The 14,343-nt window shown below is 38.1% G+C and overlaps 2 long non-coding RNA genes across 2 annotated transcripts; one reads left to right on the forward strand and one right to left on the reverse strand.

Annotated features, from left to right (window-relative positions):
* Window positions 1-926: 926 nt before the first annotated feature.
* LOC137848404 (uncharacterized) lies at window positions 927-8,802 on the reverse strand. The gene is made up of 3 exons (XR_011091329.1): window positions 8,344-8,802; window positions 7,933-8,133; window positions 927-2,114 (listed from the first exon to the last, which is right to left on the reverse strand). It is a non-coding gene; the product is annotated as an uncharacterized lncRNA (long non-coding RNA).
* On the forward strand, window positions 7,452-14,130 carry LOC137848403 (uncharacterized). The gene is made up of 4 exons (XR_011091328.1): window positions 7,452-7,537; window positions 9,241-9,359; window positions 10,037-10,762; window positions 11,279-14,130. It is a non-coding gene; the product is annotated as an uncharacterized lncRNA (long non-coding RNA).
* The last annotated feature ends 213 nt before the right edge of the window (window positions 14,131-14,343 follow it).

The raw sequence follows: 14,343 nt of genomic DNA on the forward strand, positions 1-14,343 counted from the left end.
GGAGATGTGGTAGGCTACAACATCAGCAACATATGTCGCATAGCATATGAATAAATCAAGCCCCATCCACAGCTAATGAAAGGCTTTTCGATATGCTTAACACTAAATTACTTTTGATTAAAAAGCTTACTGGAGAGACAAATGTGAACTATTGCTAGGTGTGCTCACGTTAGACAGTTATGTGCTCAATCTAATTTGAAATGGATAAGAGCTAACACATTTCATTTCCTGCATACTCAGTGAGACAATGTTCACATTTTTTTTAAATAGTAATTTCAAGTCAGTCTTTCAAAGTGCTTGAGTCAGCAACATAGCAAGAATGTTTGGAAAGATGATCATGCAAATGGAACTTCAAGTGATTTAATATGCTCACCATCATAGGTAGATAGTTTGATCTATGGCATACTTAGAATGATGGAACAAGCTGTGTGCATCAGTGGCATATTTCAAGCTGTTAGCATTCTTAGCAAATCATGTTTAATATAGGTTTATACTTAGTCTGAAAAACTTACCAGGAAGTGTGATAAATAGCAATATTATGGAAGCAAAAAGTATGCAAGAGGGGATATGTGGATGCAATAGCAGAGAAATCAGAGAAAAGATGGCTGGTCTGTACCATAACTATTTTCAAACTCCTTGTGCAACATTGTGTGAGAACTGTAATTTCTTATGAGTATTTCTCAGACTGGAATTTGGCAACATAAGAGGAATAGCACCTGTGGTGTGAGTCATCACAGGAAGAAAAGTATGTAACTAGGGAAAAGAGAGCAACACTGAGTTTGTAGTCAAAGAGGTGAAGGAAGTGCCTCAGTAATACCTGAGGTAAAGGTATTTCTTGGAATTGTGTAACTGTACGAGAAGAAATGGTGCTTCCATATATAAAACACCTTGAGATGAAGGTGATATTTTTATGGCATTAACAAAAGTTGTTTTTTTTTTTAAAAGGTAGATTATGCAAAGTTTTTCAAAAATGTAGCAAATTTTGTTTGTGATTGGTTTTACTCTACAACGATATTGTATTCATAGTCCTGGCCATCCAGAGAGGTCTAGATGACTGGACACTTCCTAATGTGCCCATGTATAAGAAAGGTGGTAAGAAGGATCCAGGGAACTACAGGCCTGTCAGCCCGACCTTAGTATCAGGGATAGTTATGGAACAGGCCATCTTGAATATAATCATGCAATGTGTGCAGGACCACCAGGAGATCAGGCCCCGTTAGCATGGGATCATGAAAGGCAAGTCCTGCCTGACCAACCACATCTCCTTCCATGACCAGGTGACCCGCCTGGGGGATGAGGGAAAGGCTGTTGACATAGTCTACCTAGACTTCAGCAAGACCTTTGACATGGTCTCCCACAGTATTCTCCTGGAGAAGTTGACAGCCCATGGGCTGGACAGGTACACTGTCTGCTGGGTTGAAAACTGGCTGGACGACTTGGCCCAGAGAATGGTGGTGAATGGAGTGAAATCCAGCTGGTGTCTGGTCAGCAGTGGTGTTCCACAGGGGTCGGTGTTGGGACCCATCCTCTTTAATATCTTTATTGATGATTTGGATGAGGGAACATGTTTGAGTAGCTCCAAATCAAGTTTTTGTTTTGTACAGTTTTTCACAGAAATTTCTGCTTCAGAGTAATATTTACTCTTGTTAATATTTTGTCTTTTAGTTCAATCTGGCTGCAAGACACTTGGTGTCTACCAGACTCCCAGGTCCTTTCCTGAAGAGCAGCTTTCCAGATGGGTGACCCCCAGCATGTCCTCATGCCTGGGGTTGTTCCTCCCAGGTACAGGACTCCACACTTCTTGTTGTTGAATTTAATGAGATTTTTGTCAGCCCACCTTTGTCAGCCTGCCTGCTGAAGTCCCTCTGGATGACCATGTAGCCCTTTAGTGAGTCAGACACTTCCCTGCATTTTGTGTCACCTGTGAATTTATTGAGGGTGCACAGATCATTAACTAAACTGTTAAACAGGACTGGACCCAGTATTGAGTCCTAGGGTACTCTACTTTTTACTAGGCTCCAACTAGAACTGCACAACTGACAAGTACCCTCTGGGTCCTGTTTTTCAGCCAGTTTTCAATCCACAGATTTTCAGAAATCCTGCAAGTCTTCATCCTAATAGAAATGCAAGGCAAAAATTAAAATTTGAAGAGAAAAAAGCAAATACAGGTGTATTGCATGAACATATCATAATAACCTGAATTATCTGAAAGAAAATGCTTTAGAAGTGATGGCTTGACTTTATAACAAAGGCTGACGTTTATCAGATCAACCTCTGATCTATAGGTGGGTGTAAACAGAGGTAGTTGGGAAGAGTTTTGAAGAGAATTTAAGATAACTTCCAGTAACACGTCTTTGTACACTGTAAGAAGTAAACATTGGGCTGCAGCCGAGCAGTTTTGCAGAAAGGTTTATGTACTGTGTCTATATCACGTTGTCCCTCAATAATGCTTCACTTTTCCATTTCTTGCAGACATGGAAGTGGGTCTGCAAGCTCCCTACATGGCACACAGCTCTCACCAGCCATTTCTTCATCTTCTAAAGTATTGCTTGCTCACCTTACTGCTTGGGGTGCAGCAGTCAGTGGGGACAGAAACATATGCACCCATACCCTCATTTGAGATCTTTTCACACAAAGTTACAACACCAGTGGCACCCTCTCTTGGCATCTTTGCAACAGCTCTGCTTATGAGGCTTAACAGCATAGGAGAGGTGCAGAAAGAGACTCTGAGAGATGGGGAGCATGGAGCCTTGTGTGTGAGCGAGTCAAGTCTGACACAGAAGGAAGAGCTGAGATACAGATAACAGTCTAGTTACTATAGTGACGAAGGGGAGCATATATTGAATCTGACAGTGTCCTTTTCAGCACTTGACATAATATGTATCCTTTCTAAAATAACAATATAATTTACAATAGAGAGGAAAAAAAAAAAGGCAAATGTGCAAACTGTGCATGCCACTTCTCTGGCATATCTACTTTGCAAAATGGTGATAGGAAAAAGCACTGCAAAATATCAAGCCTAATAACACAAAAAAAATGCATAAATAGGTAGAAATGGTTTGTTTCATCAGTGAAGTAGTGACTCGCTCACACTAATTCTTTCATGTAAGTCCTTTGGTTATCTAGCAATGTGTGGAATAGTGCCTGATCAGGAAGAATAGTCCTGTTTTTGAAATCATCTCCCTGTTTCTGTTTTCTTTGTAAACACCTACATTAGCCTCCTTTGTGACACAGCTCCCACAGAGTGCATAAAGAACTGCATTATCAATTAATTTGCCTACCTTCATTTCCCAGCTGTACGTTGGTGTCACACTATGCATTAAAATATCTGTCTTCATAATTTTTTCAGTAGGAAATAGAAACAGAATTATGCTTTTTGAAACCTAACTGAGAACTGATAATACAGACATGCAGTGTTTTCACTACTGCAAAGAGAAAACTTACATGTCATACTGATACGGTGAAAATCCCTTGCCTCCTGTTAATCATTAGGAAAAGGCTCCCTAGTAATTTTTCCTAAGAGGCTTTTTAATATCTTTTTTTTTTTTTTTTTTTTTTTTTCTTAGGCTTTCAGTATTCTCTAGTATAATGCTGCAATGCACATATTAATATTATTATTTAATTCTTTGCTACTCCTGGATTGTATTTCAAAGACAATTAACTGCTTATTATTCTGTAGTATTTTCTTCAACATTCATAAAATAATTACATCTTTTAACCTCCCCTCATCGTGGTACTGTTTAGTTCTGCATTCTCCTTCTTTTTGAGAAGGCTTATTATGCTTTTACCAAGTCTGAATCTTCACTTCAGACAACAGAGTTGTCATTACCCAAAGAACTATTATACTGTGTGAAGCATTTATGCAGACATTAAACTTTGATCTGCCTAATAGGTTACATCTGTATGAAGGAATTGCTGTGAGGAGGTGGTGTAATGTTAATGCAAAATAACGATATGTGAATGGCTGAGGAGTACCATAGGTCCTAGAATAGGGCTGTGTCTCAAAGAATTGTCCTGTGTGTCAGCAATATGAGGATATGGCTTCTACACTGTGAAAACTCATGCACACTCTCTACTTATTTAATCTCTGGCTGACTTGATGACAGTGCTGACAGAAGGGCAAGTTTGAGCCATCTGCAGTGGTCATGTTCTGGTGGACAACTTTGCTGTAGGATCTGGGCTGAGATGGCCAACTCATTTCACACAGATTACCCAACAACCTTCAGATGCAGCCGTGTGGGTTGTTACTGACCTGGGCTGGATTCAAACTGGCAGTGAAAGCACAAAAAGCTCCATATGCCAGTATTTCCCCTGAGCCATTAGGTGACATATGGTTTAATTCTGAGCAAAACGATGCTAAGCTGATCCAAAATTATATATGCAAAGGTTAAAGGCATCTCTCTCCATACCTCATGGGAGCTTTTTACAGATACTTATATCACAGGGGAGAAATCCATAAAGTGGAAATTATAAATCCCCTCATTCATTTGGTATGCCTATTCATGTTAAACTGAATGATCAGTGGTATCCTAAAATGACTAAAGAAGGCTTCAGGCCTTAGGTTTTTTTTTGGTGGTGGCATTTTGTGTGTGTTGGTATTTGTTTTTTATTTGTTTGTTTTGTGCAGACTGAGGGTAAAGGTGGTTACATGCTTATTTGTTCAGTTTTCAACCAGCGACATTACTTGTTTATAAAAAATATTATTCTATTAATTTCATTTCCATGTACAGTTGCCATGTCATCTGCCCAGAGTTCTGGTATAACCTGGCCAACTACTAAATCTGCCTTTACTGTTTTCAGCCTAGAGACACAGAAAAACTCCTATTTCTATACAACTCTTCAAAATACATTTTCAAAAATCTTTTGAGAAAAAATCAGGGAGTGATTGAAATAAGCTGTCTACAGCTGAAGATCACATTGAAACTACTTTTTTTTTTTTTTTTTTTTTTCCCCAGACTATGGATGAAAATTAAAATATTCAATTTTCCTTTCCTGTTTGAATGAGGTCAGGTACCTAAACAACAGCATAGAGATCAGCTTGATCTAATTTGCATTTTATGTGTTCCAGCAGAAAAAGAATCAGCAGACTGCAGAGCACATGGCTGCCACTGTGGAAGACACAGAGTGGGGGAATGGTCCCAGGTTCATTTTCCATTTCTTCCAGACTTGTCCAAGAGTTTAAATGGAAAGAAAAAAGGACTAGGATTAGCCTAGGACCTGGACTATGAAATATCTGGTCACAAATACAGCTTGCAAAAGTTTTATCTGTACTGGTTGTCACCTAAAATGCTTGTGGTAGAGATACTTATTTAAAGTTGGAAATATTGCACAAAATATGAAGCAAACCTGTTGAATTCACTGAGAATTTTGTCATGTGTTTTGTTTTTGTTTTTGTTCTCTCCTCACATTTCCTTCTTCTTAGTATGTGACAAAGGTGCAGATGCTACAGAGTAGGTAGGAATCATGTCATTATTCTCAGACATAGGTCTACAACTGCTGCACCATAGAAATATTGCTTTTGATTCCCATGTACTTTTGATGTAAATATGTCCCCAGAAGAAGATAATGTGCTTGTTAGGGGAGCAAAATTATATGTGAGAGTATGCCCCAAGAGTAGATAGAGAATGATTGATGTTTCAAAAGAAAGCCATAAGAGAAAAGGTCTTTTTATAAACCACAAAGAAGTCTGGAGAATTCTCTTTGGGATCTGGAAGGAGAGAGAAAACTAAGGAATAAAAAAGTGTGCACTGATAGAATGATGTAAGCTAACAGGAAAAAGAAGAAGTGTTTGTGAGGAATGAGAATGTATATCAGACACCTGCTGGAAATAAAGGTGTGACAGGCTAGGAACTGATTTAAAAAGTGATCCTGCAGCCATCTAAGATCTAGATAGTTGTCAACAGGATCACTTTCCAAATCAGGTCATAAGTAATACAAATGGAAAAGGTGTCTCTAGCCCTTACCATAGCTAAGGAAAACCATCAAGTGTTTTACTAATTCATACGTACATTCCATATGTCATTTATGCAAATATGTTATAAAACACTGCTGAGCCAAATAATTTGAGTCAGGAATTTCAGACCACTGAGGATAAGTGAAAAGTTTCTGAGGATAAGCAGAATAATTTTGAGGACTGAATGTATGAAATTCATATGCGTAGTATCCCACACTGTATATTTTGCCTCACATTGTTTTTTGTTTCTTGTGTTAGTCGTATATGTCTTTTTCTATGCTGTGACATCAGGTATAATTAACTGCAGTTTATTTATTTATTTATTTAGGTTTGGGTTTGGTTTGGTTTGTTGTTTTTTTATAGAACTATCTACAAAAGCGCCGGCTCAATGTTTTTGTGTAGGTCTCTCAACAGAACCATGAAAAGAGCTGTCAAAAAGCTGTCATGAGCTGGGCAGGGGTCAGTGCTAATTAACAGAAGGATTTGGAAGAGGAACAGTCTGATTCTGATCAAGCCTGGCAGGCTGGGCAGAAAAGAGCTAGGCAACACAGTTGTTCATTTTAGTGTCAGAGTTAAAAGAGCTGTAGAGGAGGAGGCTGCAATAGTAAAGATGAGATGAAGCAGATGTATGAGGATTTCACTAGTGATGCTCTTCAGGCAGTGATGCTCCCAGCCTGCAGGTTGCTGGGCAGTGAGAAGTGGCGGGCAGATCAAGTTCAAGGTTCAAAACTGGGTTGGATTGTCGCTTGCTCTAAGTTTTTGCAGTTTAGTGGAATTTTAAGGGTAAGTTAGCACATTTTCACTTAATGAAGGCTAGAAGGCCTGAGGGTATAGTTAAAGAGGGAGTGAGAAAAAAAAGCAGGAATTTATTTGTTCATGAGAAACAGATAGGGGAAAGAAGTCAACTTGTCACATTGCCCAAGTATCTTCTAAACAGTAATGGTAGCTGAAGGTCTTTGATACAAAAAAATTGCTGTACTCTTCCAAGACTGTGAATTCAAACCTAATTTTTAAGATTTCCATGAGAGGACAGGGCTGTTTTATCCCAAGGCAAATATTTTCTGCAGGTAAAATTACTCATTTACATTCAGAATCTAGAATATAACTAAACTGAGTGAACCTAAATATTGCATATCTCTCTGCAGAGTCCAAACCAGGGTCTGATATAAAAATTACTTCAGTTGGGAATACAAAGCTTAATAATATGACTCAGATTTTAAACAGGTGGTTCTTCCTGTGGGTCTGCTCTGATTTTTGCTGTTTAATACTCCAGGGCTATAAATCTTTATTTACCACTTTCTAGTTCTCTACTCCTCTGAGAGGCTCTTTTTTTAAGTTATACATGTATCTAAATTTTAACATGATTATGAACAGAACTTGAAGTTCATGCATTTTAAAGCTTCTTAAGTTGATATAGCTAAAACAACACTTGGGTAATAAATGAATATTTTATGCAGATTAACCAAGGTCTTTTTTATTGGTATATCTGTTTCCAATAGGTGGCAGTCTAACAATTTCTGTAAACGTTGTGCTGTTTGAGTCTGAAAGGCAGAAGAATCTGGGCAAATAATGAAAAATTGACTTGTAAGTCTTTTATTTTAGACATCACACTGAAATGTTATGTGTTTATGAATTATATGTTCAAGGCTGTAAACTGAGGAAATAACAGGGGAGGAGGAGAAAGAAATTTGTGGAAGTGTTGGTTTATAAAATGTTGTGAAATGCACTACAGTAATTTGATTTAGTATTCTCCAGTCATCTCCGGAGACTACTACAGCTCTTGCCAAGGAATTCTGGAGTGCCTGACGTGGATGTAACTTTCCTGCCTGGGATTCTCTGTCATTTTTTTTCAATGATGGAGGGATTCTTCTGGCTCGCAAAAGAGCTGGTGCCAGTAAGAGAAAAAAGGGAAAGAGTAAAGGAGAAAGAGAAAACAAATTATGCAAGGACAAAATAAAGAACTATAAGGCTGTTCCTACCTAAAGCCATAGTAAGTGATCTTAAGTAGCTCAGTGTGCTTGCTCCTAAAGGTGAACTGACTTCAACTCCATTATTTGGCTGATGAATGAAGCTGGGGTGAAATCTGGCAGCACTGAACTCAACGGCAAAACTCCACTAAGTTGAAAGGCATTTATCCTCCATGGCATTTATCCTCCATCCATCTGTAGCCATCACCTACACTATGAAGAAATAGCAAAATGATAAACAATACTACAACTTTCTCTGAATCATATTTAAATCTAGTTTAACCAGAAGGAAAAAAAAAGGTGCATGTGAATCACTGCATGAAGCCATTTTGGTGATTCAATGAGGGCACTCTGCACGCTAAACAAAAGAAGGGCTTACAATTTAAAAGACTTCTCTTTTAAAAGACAATTTAAAAGACTTACAATTTAAAAGGCTTCTCTTTCTTGAAGGGTTTGATGCGCCAGCTCGTGGCATTGTGACTGAGACCTTGTGATGCTGCTGGTATTACATGTGTTTCCCAACGATCTTTGTTTATTTTTGCAGGGTTATTTTTTCAATTTTGCATAATGAAACATTGGCGATGTGAAAAATAGTTCTTTAACAATTGCTTAGTAATATGATGCTATTTTAGACTCTCAGACCATCATTCTGGGTAACAATTCATTCTTCCTTCTTTCCAAAAGAAGCAAATACGAAGGTAAAATATGTTTCTGAGTTAACATACAGAATATTATCAAACTGTTCAGTCCAGTTCCTAAGGGATGATCTGGTATGGTTAATGGAGGTGGCACTCAAAATTCCTGAAAGGCTATATATATATATATGTTTTTTTTTGTTTGTTTGTTTTTCTAAATTTGCTGAAATCCGTCAAATCCAAAGCAGAAGTAATACTAGTTAATGAGTTTTGCGATTGTGTAGAATTTATGTATTTATTTATTTATTTTCCCCAATAAAAGTTATTGGATTTGCCTTTGCTACTTGGAACACAGAGAGCTTTGCTCTATCTTAAATGTATTATTTTTATTTTTGATGGGATGAGTGAGCATCAATATGTGAAAGCAATATGTCAACATGCATTCCCTCTTTGCGAAAAACTGTCTATAGGCACATAATAATGAACTTTTTTGAACATCAACCTCATTGTAGAAAGTCTACCCTTTTGACAGCTGCTCAGATTGCTTCTTTGCCATGCTCTTCAAATCAGGTTTCGTCATAACACCTCACTGTCTTTTTGTGTTGTCTATATTTGTTGTTTATGAATCTGTCACACCAAGTTAAACAACACTACAGCTGGACTATGCAATATACTTTATTTTTAGGTTTCTGGAAAAGCTTTGCGTTGTGTGTGAGAGCTATGGAGGAAAGGCATCATTATGGAGGAATCCTAATTGTAAATTGAACCACATAATTTTCTCCATCCCCAAATTAGCAGTATAAGGTAAGAGAGATTGGATTTCAAAAGCTGTGGCACTCATCCCCCTGTTCCAGTTTACTTGTCCTTGATTCATCTGGAGAGAAAACAAGCATGTTAAAAGGCAGCATAAAGCAGACAGCTTCCATGTACAAATAAGCATTACTCAGCCTTATGAATGTTTGAAAAGCCCAGCTGTTTATCATGTTACCCCCTTGCTCATTGCCTGGTTTCAGATATCAAAGCAATGTGATCATACTCATCAGGCAGAGGGGTGAATTTCTCATTGTGCCTTCCTGGTGAAGTGTTCAAAAATTTAGCTCCTTGTTTTCCTAATTTGTTCATATCTGTTGCTTTCTTAACATGAGTAAGATTAGATTACTAATTACTAACACATGCAAGATTACTTACTCATGATGAGTAATTACTTACTTATTAACATTACTAATTACTAACATGAGTAAGATTAGATTAAGATTAGAATCCTTTGCTATTCAGTTGTTTTAATAAATCTGAAAAATTTACTGGACTGTACGGACTAACTCTGTCTTTTCCTTGGTGCTGACCAAATGCTTTGTGTTTGATGGTTCTCTGTGATATCTGCTGATGGGGTTCTAAGACTCTGACAGATGAACTGTGGCTGATTTAGCTGCAAGAGTTTGGGATGTTACCACCCCAACCCACTCTTTTCTCCTTATCATCAGCAGGTTACTTCTTTTCCTAGCCAAGATGGCAGATAGGAAATTGTGACTGCATTTTGGCCGTCCCAGGGCAAGAACTCAAGTTTCAGTGCAAGACCTTCACTATTGGCTTCAGCTACTTCACGGAATTGTACTTGTGGGCTCAGATGGGCTGAGGACCTGGGAGACAGACAATTGGGACCAGCAGTTGGGTATGGTAATAGTAAATCTGCCCAAACATCCCTGTAGGAGCCCTAGGAAACACCAGAAATTGGACCTTTTGTCTTGTGCTGCACCAGTAGATCAGTTTACAAGACACAAAGTAACAGAAGCTGCAGATGAAAAAAAATAATTCACTGTTAGTTTCCTTCCTTCCTTCCTTCCTTCCTTCCTTCCTTCCTTCCTTCCTCTCTCTCTCTCTCTCTTTCTCTCTCTCTCTCTCCCTCATTACTTGTTTTTCTCAGTATTCTATTTTCATCAACTTTATATATATTTTATGAGTCTGTGTTTACATAAATTTAAATTTTAACAGAAACTGTATCTTCTGTTTGCCTGTTTTGAGGATCTATGATATATTATTATTATTATTAGCTACATTTTTTCCCCTACAGATTGTCTTAAATTCAAAATTCTCACAAATTCAATCTCACGAAATATTACGGATTCTTTAGGACTCTCTCAAAAAAGCAATACTTTACGTGCTCTTGGAAGTCTGCATTATTATATAAAAAAAATTTCTTCAGGCTGAAGGTAAAATAATGTCAGTACATTACCTGGGAGATGGGAGAAGAGATACATTTAGAATTGCTAATTAAAGCATGAATTGTTACCTAAGAATATTAGTCTGTCTCTAGCTAACAAGGCAAGAGCCTCCTGAGTTTTGGGAAATGAAATGTATTGTGTTAAAATTTTTTCCCCTTTGAGAATTAATAAGCTGCATGTTTTATAGATGCTTCCTCTCTTTGGAGACAAAGAAATGTTAACTGTTTTCAGTACCCTCCCTCACATTTTCTCTTTTAGCTCTATCTGAATAACTTTCTGCTTTTACTTATTCCCTTGATGTAAATTTTATTGAAATCTCAATTCCTTGTAAATTGGATCTAAAACTATCTTTGGAATTTTATCTAGAGGAGACACAAAGATGCTGAAAATGACTCTTTCTCTCTCTTTGCGTACTCTCACTAACTCCATAGACAGTGAATTATTATTTTACTAATTTCTATGACACCTTTGCTTTGCTAGCTGACTAAGATGTTTGTCTTATAGTGTGACTTGAAGGTCATTAGCATGGGACTCTGAGAAACTACCAATGAAGAAGAGATTCAAACACTCAACCATTCCTGCTGTTTGATGAAGAAGGTATACCTGATTGATTGAGATTCATTATGAACTTGTTGGATTTTCTCTGCTCGTAGAATCAGGCGCAACTTGAATCCCACAAGAGCAAGGACTTCCCAGTCAACATTCAAAGACTTGTCAGAACTACATCAGGAAAAGGTTAGCTAAAAGATGACTGATTATCCACAGGTCACATGAGTCAGATAAAGTCCTTACCTTGGAAAAAGCATGGGGCTGTAAATTCACAATTACTCCTATTTAAACAAGAAGCAGGAAGCTATATTCTGTAATGATTCAATCTGCCAGGGCAGCTTCCAGAATATCCAGACATACTGTATAGAATACTAAAGGCTAAAGAGAGCAAAGGTGTGGGTGAACCTTCTAGATATAGCCTTAGATGCTGAAAACTGCTGAGTCCAAATTATTTTGGGCACATACATTTATTACATATGCAATGTGATAGAGTGGTGTGGGTGCAGCATATTTAATGTCTGTGGTGATGTGTGTCATTGGGCAATCTGAATATGAAGACACATTGTGTAACTCCTCCCCACTGCAGCTCCACTCCCAATTTCACTTACATGACATTTCGTTGTGCCCATCCCAGTGCTTGTCAGACCCCTTTGTGAGGCTGGTGTAGGGTGGGAGAGGTAGGGCTGGACACCAGCAGAACAAGAAGAAGAACTGGCCCTTCTAGCAGCAGTGAATTGTCACATTGGCTGAATTGTTCTGTATATATTTGCCCTGAAAGTGAGCTCAGGAGGATGGAACCAGTGCAAGCCTCTCTCTGTCCTACAAAGCATTTTGCTTCTGGGCCAGGGTAAAAATAACCTTTTGCCATAGTTTGTTTGCAGTGCAATATTTCATCTATTTTAACTTACAATCAACACTGACAGCTCTTAAGATTGTATCTCAGATAGCAGGATGTTTGGACCTCTTTTAATAAAAGACTCTATAGCTCAAGAGACTGAAGACAGATTTAAAGTAATGTTTTAAGGCTGTTTGGGGACTTAAGATGCAAGATGTGATTGAAACCTGCAGAGCTGTAGGAAAAGGCCCAACAGCTTGAAACTGCAGAACAGTAGGAACTCATTTTTAATGATCTCTTGATGTTTTTGAAAGTATTGTGAATTTCAGGAAGGTTATTCCATGAGATTTGAATGCCAAGGACTGACTGTACTGTATAATGGCTGTGGGTGTTTTTCTATGCTGTTCAGGTTAAAAATTAGTGTGAGTTTAATGAGAACTCTGCAGAAAATTGTGAGAAATCCTAATGTGGGAAAAAAGCCACCTGAGAAAGCAGACTTCAAAGAATGTGTTCAAATTTTTTGTTAGAACGGTCTTTTGTTTGCCTAGCAGAATATAAAAAAGTGGTTTAAAAGCTTTTTTTGTTGCTGTTGTTTGTTTGTTTGATTGATTGATTTTCTATCTGGCTCAGTTATTCTGCTTTCCTCTGTATCCTGGCACTGTTGCCATTCTTGGAAAGGATGTTGCCATCCTTTCATTTCTCACTTTCCCTTCCTCTCTTGCTTATATATTCCTCTTCTTGTCACAGAGATACATGGGAAAATCAAAGAGAAACTTTGCCTAGCGAGCTCTGTTTGGGGTTTGTGCTGTGACTATCTTGCTGCTACAGCTGGTTGCACTGGGAACTACATGAGAACAGCCAGCAGTTTTCAAACAGTTTCTATCACATGTCATTTCAGGGTCAGTGTATATCTAGATATAGATAAATATAAAAAATCAAGGTATGTCTAGATTCTTATCCTCAGAGAATGCTTCCACATTGTCTCTCATAATCCCAGCAGGCTGTTGCTAATGTCTGAAAGGCAGCTTTAAGTAGCTGAGGAAGGCTGTGAAAAGTGGGGTTGAACAAGAGCTTCTTGTCGCCTTGGCTCTTATCCCTGTTGGTGTGATGGCAGTTGAGAAGAAAGTTGCCCTGGGTGGCCATCCTGCCTGCATGACTTTCTTGCACAGATCTGCATGTCTCTTTGTATGTTGGAGAAGATAGAAGAAACCGTCTTAATAACACAGGCAGAGGTTTGTGAAACACAGTCTGGAGAAAAAAGCTAAACTTGGTCCCCAGTTGGGAGATCAGAGGCTCAGCTTGCCAATACCATCATGGGGACTTAGATGTTCCTTCTTGGACACTGCTCCTCTGGTAGAAACCAAACCAAACCAAATCAAACCCAAACAACCAACAACATAAAAGCAACAACAACAACAACAAGAACAACAACAAGTACAACAACAAAACAATGACACACACACATGCCAAACAAAAGCAACAGGAGCAACAACAAAAATCTTTTGTTCTGGGAGCAGCTTGATTTTGTGCTGACAGCTTCCAAGAACCTGTGTGCCTGAGGCTGCTAATGAGATGTGCTGGGTCAGTGTTTTACATCCCAAGCATGGTTTTCCATTCTGATGTATTCCTCTTATGGCTGGCAAACAGCCAGGTGAAATTGTGCAGAACACAAAATATTAAGCAACCAGGAGACAGAGCAGTGTGTCTATGCTGCATCCAGATTGGAGATGGGGAATTAAGAACAGATATCCCTAAACTTGAGGGAGGAATTGCTGAAGCATGTAGGCTATAGAGTCTGGATGTACTATTTGGAAAGAAAACAACATATATTTTTAACTGAAGTTCCAGTTCTCTGTGTGTAAGGCTTTCATTCCTTCTCTTATAACTAATTAAATATATCAAGCTTTGTAATGTTGCTAAGGATATTGCTAGAAAAAATATATTTCAAACGGGTAAAATCCACATATATGTGTTTATCTCAGTATACCTTTTAATTGACATATTAACCTGGAGCAATTTGAAGCATAACTGATTGTTTTTATTTCTATTTGTTTTCAATAGTTAAGAATTAATTTTCTGAGACAAGGTTTTCTACTAGTTTGTTGTTATGAAGCTTGTATGTGGGAGTCAGGAATTGCTGTGATGCTTAGGGATACAGTTTTCAGATCAGGAATACATAGTAATT

This window comes from Anas acuta, chromosome Z, assembly GCF_963932015.1.
Source record: "Anas acuta chromosome Z, bAnaAcu1.1, whole genome shotgun sequence".
Taxonomy (NCBI): Eukaryota; Metazoa; Chordata; class Aves; order Anseriformes; family Anatidae; genus Anas; species Anas acuta.